Source organism: Meleagris gallopavo, chromosome 1, assembly GCF_000146605.3.
Source record: "Meleagris gallopavo isolate NT-WF06-2002-E0010 breed Aviagen turkey brand Nicholas breeding stock chromosome 1, Turkey_5.1, whole genome shotgun sequence".
NCBI classification, from domain to species: Eukaryota; Metazoa; Chordata; class Aves; order Galliformes; family Phasianidae; genus Meleagris; species Meleagris gallopavo.
Genome location: NC_015011.2, coordinates 26,769,990 through 26,787,128, shown reverse-complemented (window position 1 = coordinate 26,787,128; position 17,139 = coordinate 26,769,990). Strand labels below are relative to the sequence as shown.

At 36.7% G+C, this 17,139-nt stretch overlaps 2 protein-coding genes across 4 annotated transcripts in view; one reads left to right on the top strand and one right to left on the bottom strand.

Moving 5' to 3' along the window:
• IMMP2L (inner mitochondrial membrane peptidase subunit 2) overlaps window positions 1–17,139 on the bottom strand; it is a 455,429-nt gene that overhangs the window by 230,994 nt on the left and 207,296 nt on the right. The window lies entirely within an intron of this gene.
• Window positions 81–17,139, top strand: part of LRRN3 (leucine rich repeat neuronal 3) — a 37,379-nt gene continuing 20,320 nt past the window's right edge. The window contains exon 1 of the mRNA XM_010706884.3: window positions 81–750. The gene's annotated coding sequence lies outside the window, so the exon portion shown is untranslated. The remainder of the gene's footprint in view (window positions 751–17,139) is intronic.

Here is a 17,139-nt window from a genome sequence, read left to right as displayed (position 1 = left end):
GTTCCACAGACAGCAGCCCTTGAACTGCAGTAACCTCTGCAGAACTTCAGTGATCTCTAATCAGTTGTTCCCAACACAGATAACATCCTTACATAGCCCTAAAAAAATAAAAATAAGGAATTTAGACCTTCTGAGCTGTTCTGTGAAAACACAGACCATGTCCTGTAACTCCCACAAATCGGAAGAGGTGTCTGGGAGCGTACAGAGGCTTGTTTCGTGCATCCGTCCCCGAAGCATCAGTGTCACGTAACAGACAGCTTCCCACGGCCAACCAGGCTGGCGCAGCCGCGCACTACGCTGCAGCTGGGCACGCCGGAGCACTGGCTTCTCTCTGGGGAGTGGAAGGGGCTCAGTTATTAATGACCGCTGAGCAGGCAGCACCATGTCAGAGTGACAGCCCAGAGGGTGGACAAGGCACCGCTAACCACCATGGAAACAAGGAGAAATAAGAGCTAGCGAGCAGCGATCCCTCGCTCCCGCTCCCCCCGCTGGATTGCGAGCCTCAGCCAGGCAGGCAGCAACAGCGCCCTGGCAAATATAGGGGATCTCAGCTGGCAGCACAGAGAGTCTTTCATGCTGTAGGATATCGATAGATACATCTCTGTATTATATACCATTAGACACACACCCACACATACACACACGTATTCAGACTCTGGCTTTAATACAAGTATGTGGTTGCCTGAATCGAGGATCAAAATTACTGAGATGCGAGAACTCCTCCAGCTCTGAAACTATTCCTATTGAAAGGTGAGTTCCTCTTTATTTTCTATCTTGTCCTTATATCTTAACATGTGAACTCTTTCTTCTTTTTGTAAAGTTTTATTAGCATATTTTCACATTTTACTTTCTGAACAGAAATGCAAATGCAATTTGCATTTTGTGCTGGAGATAATCTAAATATGCTTGTGAGAGTATCAGAATTGTGCATTTGTTAGCTTGAAAGAACATCAAAGGGTACCAAATCATAAAGGGAGAACGTTCCCCCTGATGTTTCAGTTGCAAAATCAAATTACACAGTTGCTCTGTGTTTTGAAACCAATAAAACAAGACACAGGACAGCCTCCTTTCTTCTCACCAGGGCTAGGATTAAGGGAAATGCTGTTTATGTCAGGACCTAAAGCCCACAGAGCAGCAAGGCTGAGTGAGCATATCACAAACAGTTATTGAATTTCTGCCAGGCTACATCTTAAGGACTGTGGCAAATGACTTCGCTTTAAAAACATCCCCTTTTCAGTCAGAAGGGACAGTGTGAATGTCTGATTACTGATGCAGCTGGAACGGACGCACTAGGTAAAAAGGATCGCATTAAGCACGAGAGTTCTCATCTTCTTTGGTAATTAACAGGATTACAGCAGGGTGCCTCCAAAGTGTACTTTCATATAAGGAGACTGTTCAAATTCATCACTGTAAAAGCTGTGCCTGCTTTAGTACGGGAAGGCATGAAACTGTTTATCTTTGCTTTCCCTGTCTTTCTGTTCACATGTCTAGTTTGAGTTTTTGCCCAGCACTGCTGTTCAGAAAGAGAAGAACCCAAGACAGGGAGGCTGAGGGGGCAGTAAATGTGTCTGAGGGAGACCAGAAAAAAAGATGGCAATGATTAATCAATTTAATCAACATAAAATTCCGTGCTAGCAATACTGTTGCCCAATGTGTTTGTATTTATGTACGTCATTTCTTTTATGCAGTATAACAGTATCCTAGTATCCCTTCAGATGAAAACACATTCAGTGAAGTCCATCAGCATTGATCTGTGATTCATGCACCAGTGAAAGCCAGAGAGATTTTAGTTTACACCGTGAAAAAGATAGATTAGCTATCTGCTGCATACTTCAAAGTGAAGGAAAAAAAAAAAAACAACTGTATTCTTCCTGCACGTTTTCATTTGCCTTTTAGAATGCTATGCCTGCATTATAAACAGATCAGTATACAGATTATTTCCTCAGCTTCTCCCCCCTTTACCACCACTCACCCTGTACATCTTGCAGAACATCATAAAGAACCTGTTCTGCTGTAGCAATGCAATTATTTATTTGTAATCTCCGTTACTGTGTTTTCAGAAACAAACACTGTGAAACAGACAGCCAATGGCTGTAAGCCTGCCACCTTCCCAAAAATGTCAGGAAATGGGTAGCTTAACAATATGTAGAGTAAGAAGTCAATTAATTCAGCTGACCTTTGTAAATGGTGACAATAAAGCAGCTCTGACAATATGCCACAGCATTCGATTTTCCCTCTGGAAAATGAATGAGCTTAAGAAGAGGTTTCCTTTTCAGAGTAGAGAATGAAAGGTATTGAAGCATTAGCTCCTGCTATTGGCAAGCTCGCTTCCTCTGTTTCAGCTACTGTATGAAATCTGTTAAAGCAAGCTGGTTTATTTCATGACGTGAACCACAACCTCCGGTTCAATTAATTCAGTATCCCCTTTCCACCCAGACTTCATGTGCATGTTAGTTGCTAAAAGCACTTCAAGCTACCTTCTTTGCAGAAGGTGGTATGCAAAAAGGAGGAGAGCCTGATTCTGCTCTCTCCATGCTATATGCAACGGAGTACTCAGATGAAACTTTTTCTACTGTATATTGTGCTACATGCTTAGCTTTTCTGACTTTATTCTCACTCATTTTAATGGAAAAATTAAAGAGCTGTGGGTAACATCACACTAATCTACATTACTTTTGGTCACCCATACTTTAATGCACTACTTTAACATATTATATGGATATGCCACAGCGTTTCAGAAAAATTTGATTCTTCTAAACATGCATGCACAGAGAAACACGCAATGTAGATGCAGCATCTGAGCGCACAGCACACGCGATCCCAACCAGCGCGCCAGCCCGAGTGCTGGGTGACTGTTTTGGTTAATACTCCCTACAAGCTCCCGCAGTAACGTGGTTGTGTCAGACGGGGACTGGCTGACGTTGTCATAGCAACCGCGCCGTGCCGCCTTCCCGGGCGGTGGGCCTGAGCGCGGCAGCAGGCCGTGCCTGTAGGTGGGCCGAGAGCGGGAAGAGCTGCTCCGACACCGCAGCGAGATCTGGTCAGCCAGGCATTGCTGCTACCTATCACGCAGGTCATAAATATCATGCATAATCTTTGTTAACCGACGAAGAAAAGCAGCTTATGAAAATCCTTGTGTCCTGCAAATCACTTGTGATCACTCGTCCCTGGGGACCAGAGGACAAAATGAAATGTTTGAAGTGACAGTGAGCCATGTAGCAGAGCTGCAGCCACTTCAGTGACACTCACCTCCTAATCCCTATCAATGATGAGTACCACGGTGCCTTTAAATGGATGGTGTTTGATAGCCAAATTCGAGAGCAGCTGATAGTAGAAGAAAATAAGACAAAACACTGTTTAAGCTATAGGAATCAGTATTCCATAAGTTCTGGTACATCAGTGATTTTGTTAATTCATATATCCCTCCTTCACTTAGTACCATTAAAAGATGAAGCAGAAGAAACCAAAGTCTTTAGAGAGATGCTGCCAGAAGGTATCTCAGCAAACTCTTCCACTGTAAATTCTACATAATAACTAGCCAAATCTGACAGTGATAAACTAGTGACAGGTACTGCTCAAGCAACTGTTTTCCGAAGTATATTTGTCTAAAAATGTGTAACTTTTAAAACATAACTTTCTTCTTTTTTTTTTATTCCCATATTTTTAATTCCCTGTATTCCTTTAAAAAGAATACTAATTCTCATTCTAACAATATAACGAGCAATTAAAATCCATTCCTTTTTTTGAAGGGAAAATGCCTGTAGAATTTGAGAAGAAACAGTAGTGACAGATGTCATTAAAAAGGTCATTAAACACATTAGTATTACTAGAAAATCAATACTTCTCATTACAACAGTAAGGTACCTGGAAAACCAAATTACCTTGCCTTTTACTTACTCAGCTGACTAGCCCACAAACTGTGAAATGCCACTGTTGTGAAACATCATTTTTCACAAAGAACATTTGGTAATATTTTTGATGCTAAAAACTTTATTTAAACACAGTATGAACCTCAGTGTAATAAACAAAATCTATAAATGATGTCATTAATGTCACCACAACAAATCTATAAATGATGTCACCAATATCACCACAATAAATTCATATCCTCAACTGACCTGAACTGATAAGTTTCCCTGTCTCAGCAAATGGAGCTGTATTCACCTGCACCAAAGAAATATCCAGTATGAGTGTCAATAAAATTATTCCACCTTGGGTTCTATTGGAGTAGCTGATTGTGCTACCTGGTAAGAAAGAACACTTTGACAAGCACAAAATACAAACTACTTTCAAAATTTTGCTTGATCCACTTGCCCTCCTCTGACAGGATTTCCTCTTCTTTATATATGGAAGATGGTGCTATACAATAAGCCAACCAAAACAAAAATGAAGAGCAAATGAAACAAGGAAGTCAACATATGCATGTTTTCTTCTCTCAAAATTTAAAGACTTGCTCTAGTTATACAAGTGAAGGAGATATTATTTGATAAGTTAAACTTATGCTCATTTACTTCTATTTTATAATTTCTTAGCTCTAATTTACCAACTGCTTGAAAGAACAAGCTACATATGGGCACTCACCCCTAGCTTTCCCAAGACTGCTAACTGGTTTGCTGCACAGCACAATTGCACAGACATTAAAATGAAAGGAAAGCGTAATTTCATAAATATATATTTATATAATGCATCTTTGAAGCAATTATCCTTCATTTGGAAATATTTCTTCTTTACCAAGGATTTCTCTCAATATAACTCATTCTCTTTCAGCCAGCCTGCTTGCAGTAACTGCTTGGCCACAAGCAGTAATTCAAAGGAAATAAGATCTCTGTGCTACCATTATTTCTATTCATCTGCTATATTTATGGAATTCATTAAAATATCTGCCCCAAATTTAATGGTATGTTAATTCAACTGACCTCTGAATTAGAACAGAGAAGATTTTTTACCTCTTCTCTGCTTTCAACTCCTACAATCCCAGTGAAACTGGGAAACATTTTTTGACAACACTGGTACAAAAGAAATCATTTAACAGTTCCCTTTCCTGCATAAGCATCTATGCTTAGAGTTAAATACTGCACAGCCAAATTAAATGGTACAGAGATTCTGTTTTTTTTTCAAAGTATCTATTGATTATTAGAAAAACCACAAGAGTCTCTTACTAGTGGGTACTTGTCAGACAAATAAGACTCTGCCAGGAAATAGTCTAAAAATCTCGAACTTTTGGTAGAGGAAAGGTAAAAATATTTGTCTTGATATTGTGCCAAAGTTCCCTTGGATATTCAGTTATCAGTATTACAAAAAAAATGTTCATACAATCCTCTGCCTAGGGATCAGACTTCAGATTTCAGAAACTGCCTGTTGAATAAATTACAGACTAATAATCCAGATTAAAAAAAAAACATGTAATATAACACACAATGAGAAGCAAAGTTGTGCATTGAGACATTTTTTTAAATCACCACAGCAGAACCATCATCCTGGGGAAGAGGAGTCTTCTTAATAGCTTTTACAAAGGCAAGGTGTTGGCAATACACATGTCAAAAATTACCAGGGCTCTTCTAGTGTGGTGCTGAGAGGTTTGAGGGAACCCGAGCTGGCAATCATATTGGTTGGCTTTGTAATCCTAGTGATAAAACACAAAGTCATCCATATTTGAGATAGCAAGCAAAATATATCTCTCAATTGGGAGGCACTTAAATAAGTGCAAATGTTTAACTTGTTCCCTGAATAAGGATAAACACAAATGTCTTCTGCTTCTGCTGTATAATAACACATCTCTGCTGAAAACAGAGTTATATTCATGTCACTATTTATATCATATTTATGTGATTTTTCTGTACCTGAAGTTCTAATAAAATTGTTTATCTTGACAGGTATAATTTTTATGCGTAAACAGAGACTTTTCTCGAACATTTTAGCCAGTGTCATATCTGTAAATCAGAGGGCTAGAGATATATAGAGATAGTCATTCTTTTTCCTACCCCATTCTCATTCCTGTTGCCAAGTTATTGCAGGCTGCTGAACTCCTCCACTCTGGAAAGCAGCTTTCTCTAGAGATCACATCAAGCATCAGCAAGTTTTGCAGATTACACCAAACAGTGAGCTAATTCTCCATGTTTCCAATAAGTACAGCATTAGCTGTTGAGTTTCCCACCCCTGCTGGCACCATCTTGCTTGCCACAGGAGGAGAGAAGCAGGAAAGCCTACTCCAGCCAAGGCTCACACGGAGCTAAATCTCCAAAAGATTTCTCTTCCTTGTACAACTCCTATAAACCCACTCCACAATATAAAACTGCCATTTGTCATATGTCTCACACAGAAATCAACCGGTCTTTCAAAAATTATTCCTCCTTCCCCATTGCAAAGCATTTGAGGAACAGTGCAACAGGTTTACCCTTACCAAATTCTAAACAAGCAGAAAATAATATTTCAGTATGAAAATAAAATTACAGTCAAGTGGTGTTTCATTACTAGTGTGTCTTGAGGGATGTTATCTGTATAACTCCCTTTTAATATCAGTTTATAACAAAGCATACGCATTTTGGTTACCCTCTAAGTGTAACATTGCAAGTTTATCCTAGGTAGTATTCAGCATACTACACCTTTTAGCAAGTATTTATTTTCTGGATGTGCCACATTAACTTTGAAAATAGACAGCTGAGATTGTACAGTAGCTGACAGTGCTGGAATACAATAATTTCAGTGTTCATTCCATTTGAGTTTGTTTGGCCGGTTACTTACCGGTAAGCACAAATACAAGACCAAAATAATACAACTCTCTAGAGAAAGGGAAAGATTAATGCCTATTATGCCAGTTTGCAGAGGTATCGTTACGAGGTGAGAGAAGACAAAATGAGGTAATTGCAAATATAATGATCTGTAAAGCTAGAAATGGTTGTCTGAATAGCGATTTTGCCCAGCACGTATAATTCAGGTAACATATCCTTCTGAATGTTGCTTTGCTGCAGATTACCTAGTCATCAATATTATGTCAGACAAACACACATTTTCAGTCATTCCATTTTTATTGTGCAATAAGAGACAAAAGGGATATCTAGTATTATTCTAGTTTAGACTTTAAACTGCAAAAATGCATAAGGAAAATTACTGTGCTCTACAGCACCTAAGCTGCTGAATTCTATTTTTCTTGGGCATAAAGTACAGCCCAGTAATATGGGGGGCCGCACAGCACTAGACCTACATTTTTCACTTCCACAGCCTCAGAAATAATGTCCACGCTTGGACATACACCATAAAAACCCAATACCCACACTGATAAGAAGCAAACCCCTTAGATATTATTGCATAGACTAACATTAGTAGAATGAACTTTCCTCAGTATTTCAAGAATCCAGCAGAACAAATTCTACTATAATTGGACCACATCCTCACTACAGCTTTATCTTAGCAACAATCAGAAGAGCAGATTTATTTGTGTTCACGCTGGTATAGACAGTTCAAAGCCTTTAAAGCCTGACAAAACAACTTCAAGAAATAAGCTAAAGAAAATTTGCTTAAAAACTCCCAGGCTGTTATTTTACCCCATTGTCCACAGATTCTGAAGAATAAGTTGTCCTGTCATCTATCTCCAATACTTGTGATACTGTATATTGCTGCACATAACTCAGTAGAACCAAGGTAGATCAAAACAACTATGGGAGCCTCACCTGCAATTGTTATCCTTTATTCCTTCTTGATAATTTTGTGTGGTGTTTGTTTCTACTTTTTAATTAACATTGTTTGAACAGAGTTCAGTGTAAAAGTAATTATAAGAGAAACACACAAATAAAACTATTACCATTAAAATTTCTGTATTAGAAAGAACAATCCAGAAACCTTTCACCGTTGGTAACTCAGAATTGATATATTTGAGTGTAATTTCACTTCCATTTGCAGTAAATGGCAGAATTCCCATTGATGTTAACAGATGTAAAAGGGATTTGTAAAAGCTTATTCCTTTTGCTTTTTACTATTTGCACCATATTTCTGTCCAGAAACATAAGTTTCATCACGTTGCTTCACTTCCACTACTGCCACAAAGGAAAAGATCTTTGAGACCTTTTATTCTTATTTAGAATAATTCTAATTCCTACACATTATGGTCCAGCCTCCTTTTCTAAAACATCTAGATGGATATCCAAAACTTTCTGAAAAATAAGATTTCAGATTAAAAAGAAAAAAAAATCTTGGAATCACAGTCAATATCCCCTAGAAAAATTGGCTAAGTAGTTTTACAAGAACCATGCTGAGAACATGGAAACAATTTCTCAACTTCAGGTCAAATTGAGTTTAATTAAACAGAATTATACCAAATATTTTGCAATTATTGTATATTCTCCTTTGCCTGTGTGAGGAAACTGTAATATTCAGAAAAAACCAAATGGCATATTATCAGTTTTGATAAGGAGATGCAAGCTTTTTCGTTATTTAAAATGCACCTTATCTTGAAATGTACCTCATAGAAAATAAATTGATGTTCCAAAATGGAAACACGTAGTTCTCCCTATTTCATATTTCACTTGATCTTAGTTTTTTTTGTTTGTTTGTTTTGTTTTTTGTATGTGTTTTTTTTTCTTTTTTCCCATAAAAACATCAGTGTTTACATTCTCAACTTATTATCTGGGAGTAAGTGGAATGAGATTAGGCATTTTTTAGAATTGCCATGATTAATTTATTAAGGGGAGTCTATTGCTCCACAAATATATCAGGAAAATGCAAAGTTTTTCCAAGTAGTATGGACATCAAAGATGTAAATGTATTCCTGCCATTAAGACTTCATCTTAACTCTCCCAAATGTTCAGAGAAAGGACATACAATAAAACTTTGGCTCTACCGTTTTGTCATAATGGATATATGCAACTTAATTTTATTTTATTTTTTTGCCAAACTGTTTATGATTTGTGTCTTATTTTCTTCAGTTCCATCCTATCCCCATGTGCATTTCTCTTACTAATTAGATATATTAATAATGTTGTATCTCTCAGAAAACAAATATTCATACTGAGATATTCAGATACTCAGATCTTCATGTTTGTTGCATAAATCCATCCTGTCCAGCCCATAGAAAAGTTGTCTAAAACAGATGTTGATATTTGCCTATTTAAAGAATGCTCCATTCACCTACAGTAAAGCATGTCTCAATAATTTCATTATTCTATTAATGATCATTACTGTCACTATGGGGAGTAAAACCAAAGCAAATGAAAATAAGAATTGTTTCTGTTAGATATTTTCACCTGTGCTCTCCAGCTGCTACTCAAGCATCTCTGACATTATGGAGAAAAGATAGTATTTTTTACTTGACTTTTTTTTAGGTATAATAAAGAAACGGGCAAATTTCAATGTCTACATTAAAGAACATTTCCAGTAATAATTACAATAGTAATCTAATGCTAGATTCTTTGTTGCTCCATTTTATCGATAGAAACTATAATACTTGCTCTTGCATGTCCTTTTCTGATTTGGTATCATTTGTAAGTTTTATACTTATTACTAACCCTGTTCAACAGTTACACCTACAAGCTGCACTGAAGGAATTGTATTTGTTCTACGGTGCAACATCAAAAATGTATGATTTCATGGGAAAAAATACCGATTCAAATAGAATAAAATCATCTTTCTTGTGTATTTGCCTTAAGGGTTTTGAAAATAGAAGTCAGGGAAAGGTTTTCAGTGTATTCTTAGGTACTTACATGAAAGAACTTCCTCTAATAGTTTGTTATTTTCTTTTTTTAATTTGCTGATTGCCTGTGCTGCAACTGCAAATCAGATCATGGTGCCTTTTTAAGACACTTAAATTCAGGAATATTTCATACATATGAACATTTCATAAACGTTCACTTAACAGTAAACCATAAGTAGATTAAAAGTAAAGTTATATGCAATTGCAACAATTTAATTGCTGAAATGTTAAATTTCTCCCCTGTCCTTAAGTGCATTTTGGGTCTCTGCTTATCCTCCCAGTTGAAGTCAATCTTCATCAATGGAGTTATGTCAACATAGCTATCTCATTTTAGAACAAAAAAGCAGGACCTTTTGCTCTTTTAAGTCCTGGAAAACTCTTAGACTTTCTTTTTTTTCAAGTTTTACTTTTCATTCCTGCTTTGACAGTTTCTAAAGTTCACAAAGACCACTAAAATCTTTCAGTTTATTTTAAGTGGATGTGGATTAGGTCTTAGTAGTATTTACTTTCTTTTAAATGTTTTATACGTCAGCTCTCCAAAAAGAATTATGTTTCTTGAAGAGTATGACTTTGCACTATGAATATATATGCTATTGATTGGAGCAAGTATCATTACATCAAGACAAAGTTGCAGATGAAACTCTCACTGAAGAAGGATTTATAAGCTGTGTTTCAAATGCCAGGGTCCTGAGCATCTGTACACCTTCACTGTCCCATCTAGAACTCTTTGCTCATCAGCCACAGTCTCCATTTCAGGACAGGCCCAGGGCGCTCACTCCTCTGAGGAGCTGTGCATAGCCCTGGCTCTTTTGACTTTGCTAGCTGAGTTTTGGGCTTGTGTTAGTATGTCATTATATCAATCCTAGGAAGAGCACAAAGACCTAGATACAAAAACACATCAGACATACCTGATTCAAATCTGTCACAAAAATGGTAATGCTTATGTTGAGATTGTAGGCCATCTACAACCATTCAATCATAAACTCATCAAAGCTGTGGTTTAGTTTCTCAGTACTGCTGTTTAGCCTCTCCCATAGAAGACAGTGAAACTTTCAAAAAGTCTCAGTACGTTTTTTGAGTCATCTACTCCACCATTAACTGAAACACAGATATTTCAGAAGGAGAGAGAATGAGTAACCAATACTAAAGATTGAAGAAAACGTTCAATTCTATTAAAAATAAACTTGCATTAGCATTGATTACAAATATTTTTTATTGGTGTGTACAATATCAAATCTACACAGAGCAAAATCAACTGTTTTATCTACGAAATGGGAAAGTCTCAGGACAGTGTTATTAAATCCTTTACAGCAACTGTAAGAAACTCCAAAGCTCAGTTTTACCTTCCATAGGTCTGACATAATAGCTGACCTTACTTTGAGCAGAGGTTGGACTGGAGATTTGCTGAGGTCCCTTCTAATCTGAAATATTATATGATGCTATGATCCTTTCCGTAGAGGGGCCTGCTACTTCGTCAACAAAGGTGTCATAAAACACAAGTCAACAATCTACAGCTGTCTTCATCAGAATCTACTTAGATGTCTCACTATGACTGCACTGGATGAGAGCAATTAAGATGTTACCAGAACTGAAAGGAATGTTGCTAATCTCCACAATGCTTTGAGTTTGGTCTCTAATTCAGTGGGATGCCGCTGAAAATTTTGAGAAGGTAGACAGTCTGACAGACTGTTCACAACTATAAAGAAAATAAAATTGCTTAAACATGAGGTAATATTTTCTTTGTTGTTACTCATCAAGACAAGGGTAACTTGACCACATCTTAACAAATACTAAAAATGGTTTAAATACTTTCCTACTTTATTTTAAAATTTTAAAATGAAATACTGTTTACTCAGATAATAGAAAATAGCTGTTTTCTAGTAGGGGAAAAGCCTGATTCCCTGGAGCTTTACCATCTTAATCTATAATCTGTGTAATTCTGTTCAGCCAGGTGTTCAGTGTGCTCCACAAATCCGATGCTCTACAGATTCACACACAGTCTTGAAAATACAGCATTAGCAACTTTGAATGAGAATTAACATAATGACTGCTTCATGTTAAGCTCTAAACTTCAGCTTTCTCTTCCTAGTGCAGTATTTTATGTAGTGAATATACTTAATCTGTTTCTCTCTTTGTGTGATATAAACCTGCAACAAGCTTCATAAGAAGTGATTCAGATGAGGAAGCTTGCCTTTTTAGAGCTGATATTTGTGCTGATTTTCTCAGAGTTATCTCCAATATCAAGATCCATCCAGTAATTACTTCTACCAGAGTAATTTGAGAAACATGAACTGGTCAATTAGAGTCGCCAAAAACTTAGAATACACTTAAATAGATAATGAAATGAACAACATTTTGATTCCCAAGCTTTGAAAAAACACACCAGTGTGCAAAGGATTATAAACTGGAACCATGCTATAATGCCACATATAACTTCACTTAAGTCATGCAGTGTAAAATAGTGTAAAATAGGGAAAAAGAAAAAAAAGCTACCGCACCAAATACCAGATAATTCTCTTATGTTGTCCACTACATAAGACATTATTTTAGCTCCAAGGTCTGAACATGCATAAAATCATGGTAATGAAATTTATTTTGTACTATGTTTAGATGAAGGGCTGGGAAGCCTTTAAAGTATTTTTCTTAAAAGAAAATCCATTTTGTGCAGACAATTTGCATCTCAGTTATTTACTACGAGTTAAAGCTATTATTTGACAACATGCTAAAGACAAATATTTTTACAAATATTAAATGATACTGTTTAGATTAATCATGGGTATTATATCATGCTTATACTCAAATATTCAAACACAAGCGTACTATTCTGAATTCAGAATTATAAAGTACAAAGAAGTTTAAGAAGCACCTGGTATTTCACTAAAATAATACCAACACAGTGCCAGTAACTATTTCTCAGCCATGTTCTTTACATCTACCTGACAAAGACTGCTTGATGCCACTCACTGGGGTAAATATTTTAATGTAGTTTGAACCTGCATGTCAGCGATAAAATTATTTCCTTTTACAACAGTGAGAGTTTTCTCATGAAAAAAAAACCAACAAAAACTCACAGAATTACTTACTAATGATTAAAAAAAAAAAAAGTTTGCCTTAACAGACCCTAAATTGGACTACTCTGTGAACAGCAAAATCTCAGCATTCTAAATGCCTTTTGGCTCTTCTCTAATACTCATATTCAAGATAGATTTATAATGGAATTTGATCAATTACAAGAAGTCAAATTTAAGTGCATGAAACAACTTTTAAATTAGATTTCACTTCTGCTTATGTGATCTGATAATCGTACTCAGAGAGAACAGAACCAGCACTTAGAGCAGTCTCAGCTATATCTTATTGACAGTAAGTTGGTTGACAGGGCAAAAAAAAGAGTTTAAGCTGAATGCTTAAATTACTTCCAGAACTAGGCTGAATATAGGAGTACAGGGAGATTCAAGGTAAAAGTTGAAGCAGATCTAATTCATTGTTATGTAAATACCATGGAAAAAGCCATAAAAAACGAATTGAGAATGTGAAACAAGATATGATACCACTTTCCACACTGCCAATTTATGTGTGCTTTATTCCTGGATTATTTTCTTTTATGCAAAATGCAAGAAATGGTTACCCTAGCAACTGCCACATGTTCCTCAGTTTACTTCTGAGTTACAGAGAAGCCTATAGAACAAAAATACCACTCACTTTAACCAGGATGTTGTAACACCACAGACAGTTGGGAACTGTGTTCCAACATATACATGTATTTTCCAAAAGTTTCAAGAAAGGATATTAAAGAAAGAAAAGTAACAAATTTTGCATTTATCTTCTTCTGCAGTCTCATTTTCTTTATTGCTTTATGTGTAAATTAGAAACAAAGATTGTTATGTGAGGAAGAATTTGTATTCTGCCCAATTTGACACATTTCCTACATTATCTTTTTATTATACTCCTAGTATATTTTTATGCCATACACAAAGTGAATAAAACTTTCAAAACTTCTTTAGTGAGGTAGGAGATATCACCTCCAAAGCATATTCAGAAGGTGGAACTCCAGTTGCCACCACCAGTCAATGGTGAAGATCTATTTCAGAGTGAGAATAAAAGTATTTCAAAGCTAATCTTTAATTATCTGCTCTGCGTGCCTAAATGAAATGAACTCTGATTAGGTGCTATATATATTTCAGCCACGAAACACTATTTCTCAGTGTAGTCACCACCATTAGCTATGCATTTTCGCCAGTCACAAACAAGAGCCTGCATGCTACTTGTAACGATCTGCACCAGCGGAGGTGACCCAGAGTTTTCACAGCTGCTATGACCTAGGAAAATGTCCATGCAGTACATCTTTCACTGGCCCAAACAGATGGAAGTCAGAATGTGCCAAATCACAGAATCGTTTGAGTTGGAAGGGACCCTTAAAGGTCATCTATTCCAACTCCCCTGAAATGAACAGGGATATCTGTAGCTAGATGTGTTGCATGGACTGATCCAGCCTGATCTCGAATGTCTCCAAAGCCAGGGTGCCCACCACGTCTCCAGGCAACCTGTTCAAGTGCCACATCACCCTTACTGTAAAAATCTTTTTCCTTACAGTCTAAAATCTGGACAATATGATGACAGATCAGCCAAGACTGTCAATGTTCTCCACAGTCTTCAAATCGATTGAGGGCCTGTCATTATTGTGTTGCAAGAGAAAGTTTGTCTTCTTCTCTGGCCTTACTCTGGAAGTTTGTGTCTTCAGCTTAGTCAGTGTTGCAATGTAACAGTCAGAACTGATGGTTAGTTCAAGTTCCAGGAAGTCCAGAAGGACCACCTTTTTCCTGCCATGAAAGACAGTGTAGGTCCCTTAAAAGCTGAGGGCTGCATCTTGAAGTTTTTCTTCAGTGGAGAATTCATGTCTCTACACCATGGACGACTGCCATTTTGACTCCAGCTCATAGTGGTTACATGACATCTTGTCATCGGTAATGATGCGATCCAAGAAACTGTCACCTTCAGCCTTGTATTGGTTCAATAGTTCCCGACAAACTTGCATATGGTGTTCTCTCCATTCCTTTGTGAGCATTTGCAGGGCTCAACAGACACAAACTTCGTAATATCCCTATGTTGCCACCACCATTTCCAAAACATCAAAGTCAACAATCAGCTCCATTTAGAATTTGATTGTCATAATCCATAAATTTGCTTGGATGAGCTGATTGAGACTCTCTTCATTTCATGATGTGACAGCTGTCACATCCTTTCATATTGTCATCAGCACTGCTGAAATGCACAACCACCATTCTACTGTACTCATAACCACTGTTTGATCTCTCTAAACATTCAGCAAGCATTGATGAATGTCAATGGGTGCAAATTTTTCCTCATGGAGGAATTCAATCTGATACTTCCATGTCAGATGCCATTTTGCCAGACTGCCCCTCGGCTACCATTTGTTGCACAGCAACAAAATGCACCAGAATGTTGGTGGGAAGGTTCAGTTCTACTGCCATATCACCAACATCCATCTCTGACATCATGGGCTAGCATACTAAAATAGGATGCATTACTTTCAGAGCAGTCCTCGTAATTTATGAGGAGATAACAGAATAACAGTACAAAACTACTAGCATGCTTAACAGAGAAACGACAGAAGGTGGCCATAAATGAGCACACCTTGAAGAGAATTCTGTCCTTCTGCAGATTGAGGGTTAGAAAGAGACCACCAGAGGTCTACAGCCCAGGTCCTAGACAGAAGCCTTTTCCTGAGACAACACAGGGATTGACACAGGACTTCTAGTTTATAGGCCAAACTGGTGTTTTTTTGTTGTTGTTGCTGTTTTTTCCCTATCTCCCTCACTTTTTTCTTTTCTGGATGAGATAAAATACAGGAAAAATATTGGTTAAATCCCAACTCCTCATCCAAAACACACAACTGTGCCCGTTCAAATAATAAAAATATTTTTAAATTTCCACTTGAAATTGAATAATCAAAAATTAAAAAGACTTTGGATTTAAAGACGCCTTTGAAGATTTGAATATTCTTCCTGTTGGCTATTTTCACAAATTTTATACAGTAAATGCTTCTCTAACTATTTTACTTGTCCCTGCTGATTTCTTCTATATTACCATGTACCTCAGAAACTGAGGAACAAAAGGAAATAAAACCTAGATACATCTCTGCAGCTTTCCCAGACAGGGATTTAAAAAAAAAAAAAAATAGGTAGGAAGACAGCATTTGACTAAAACTGTGGATTTTGATAGTAGAGTGACAAGAAAAACAACAGTGCTTCTAAAAATCATGAACAGGTCAGAAGTTTTGAAATAGTCAAATAGCATAGGAATGTCTTAGACTGGGAAGGTAAACAACTAGAGGTTAAATCTGTATTTAACCTTTGACAAGAATGCAAACTACAGGTATCTCAGACATTAATGAAAGCTTATGAGATGTTGGTGAATTGGACAACGCATTCATTTAATACTGACCACATTTACCTTCCTATACTGGGCAGTCCAATCGCTAGAACCATACGTTTGTCTTTGGAAGCACAGGTACTTTAACATCTATTACTTATATATAAAAATAAACACAATAAATTAATACGCAGTGGTATCCTAGTATAGAACATGCACATAGAGAAATGAGTAGATTCTTACAATTAAAATCATTTACCTTTAGTAATGCATAAATAATTTATTCTTTTGATGTTTAGTTTAATCAAACTACCAAAACAGAATAGTAGGGAACACAGAAACAGACTTCTTTCCCGTTCCCTTGGGGCACAATATAGAGCAATCAATTGTAAATTAATTGGGGAAAATTTGTGTTTTGCATAGCATAAAGAAGCAAAACATTAATTCAGAATCATTTGCTTAATGGCTCTTCTAATATGTTATGCATGTATTCAGCTTAGTTCTTTATATTGAGACACAAAACAATTACTGAGGATGTAAATACCAATAAACCATAATCTACATCTCTATTAAACAAGTAAAACTAGAGTCAAACTACCAGATAATCTTTAATTTCTACCACAATTTGAGTGTATCAAATCCTCCATCAATTAATGAGAATTTATAAAGATTTTATTACATTTAGACGCACTTGTTGGAGAAAAGTAAAGCCATTTGTGACAGCACAAGGTGGCACATTGAGCACTCTATCTGTACATAAGCATTCAAGTCGCTCTAGCTCTGCATATGTTATCTACTTCACTTCTTACACAAACTTAATATCTGACCCAAGTATTCTCTCAGTTGAAAGTGATCCTCTTTTTAATGGCAAAATGTATATGTCTAGTAATTGTACTCTTAATTTTTAAACAGAATCCTACTTATGGTTTGTCTTATATTGATACAGATACATAAACAGAAAAATAAGTGAGAGGGTTGGAAGGGAGGCTGAGAGATTAGAAGAGAAGAAAGACAGAGAGAGAGAGAGAGGGAAGAGAGAAGGGACAGATGCAAGAAATTAAAAAAAA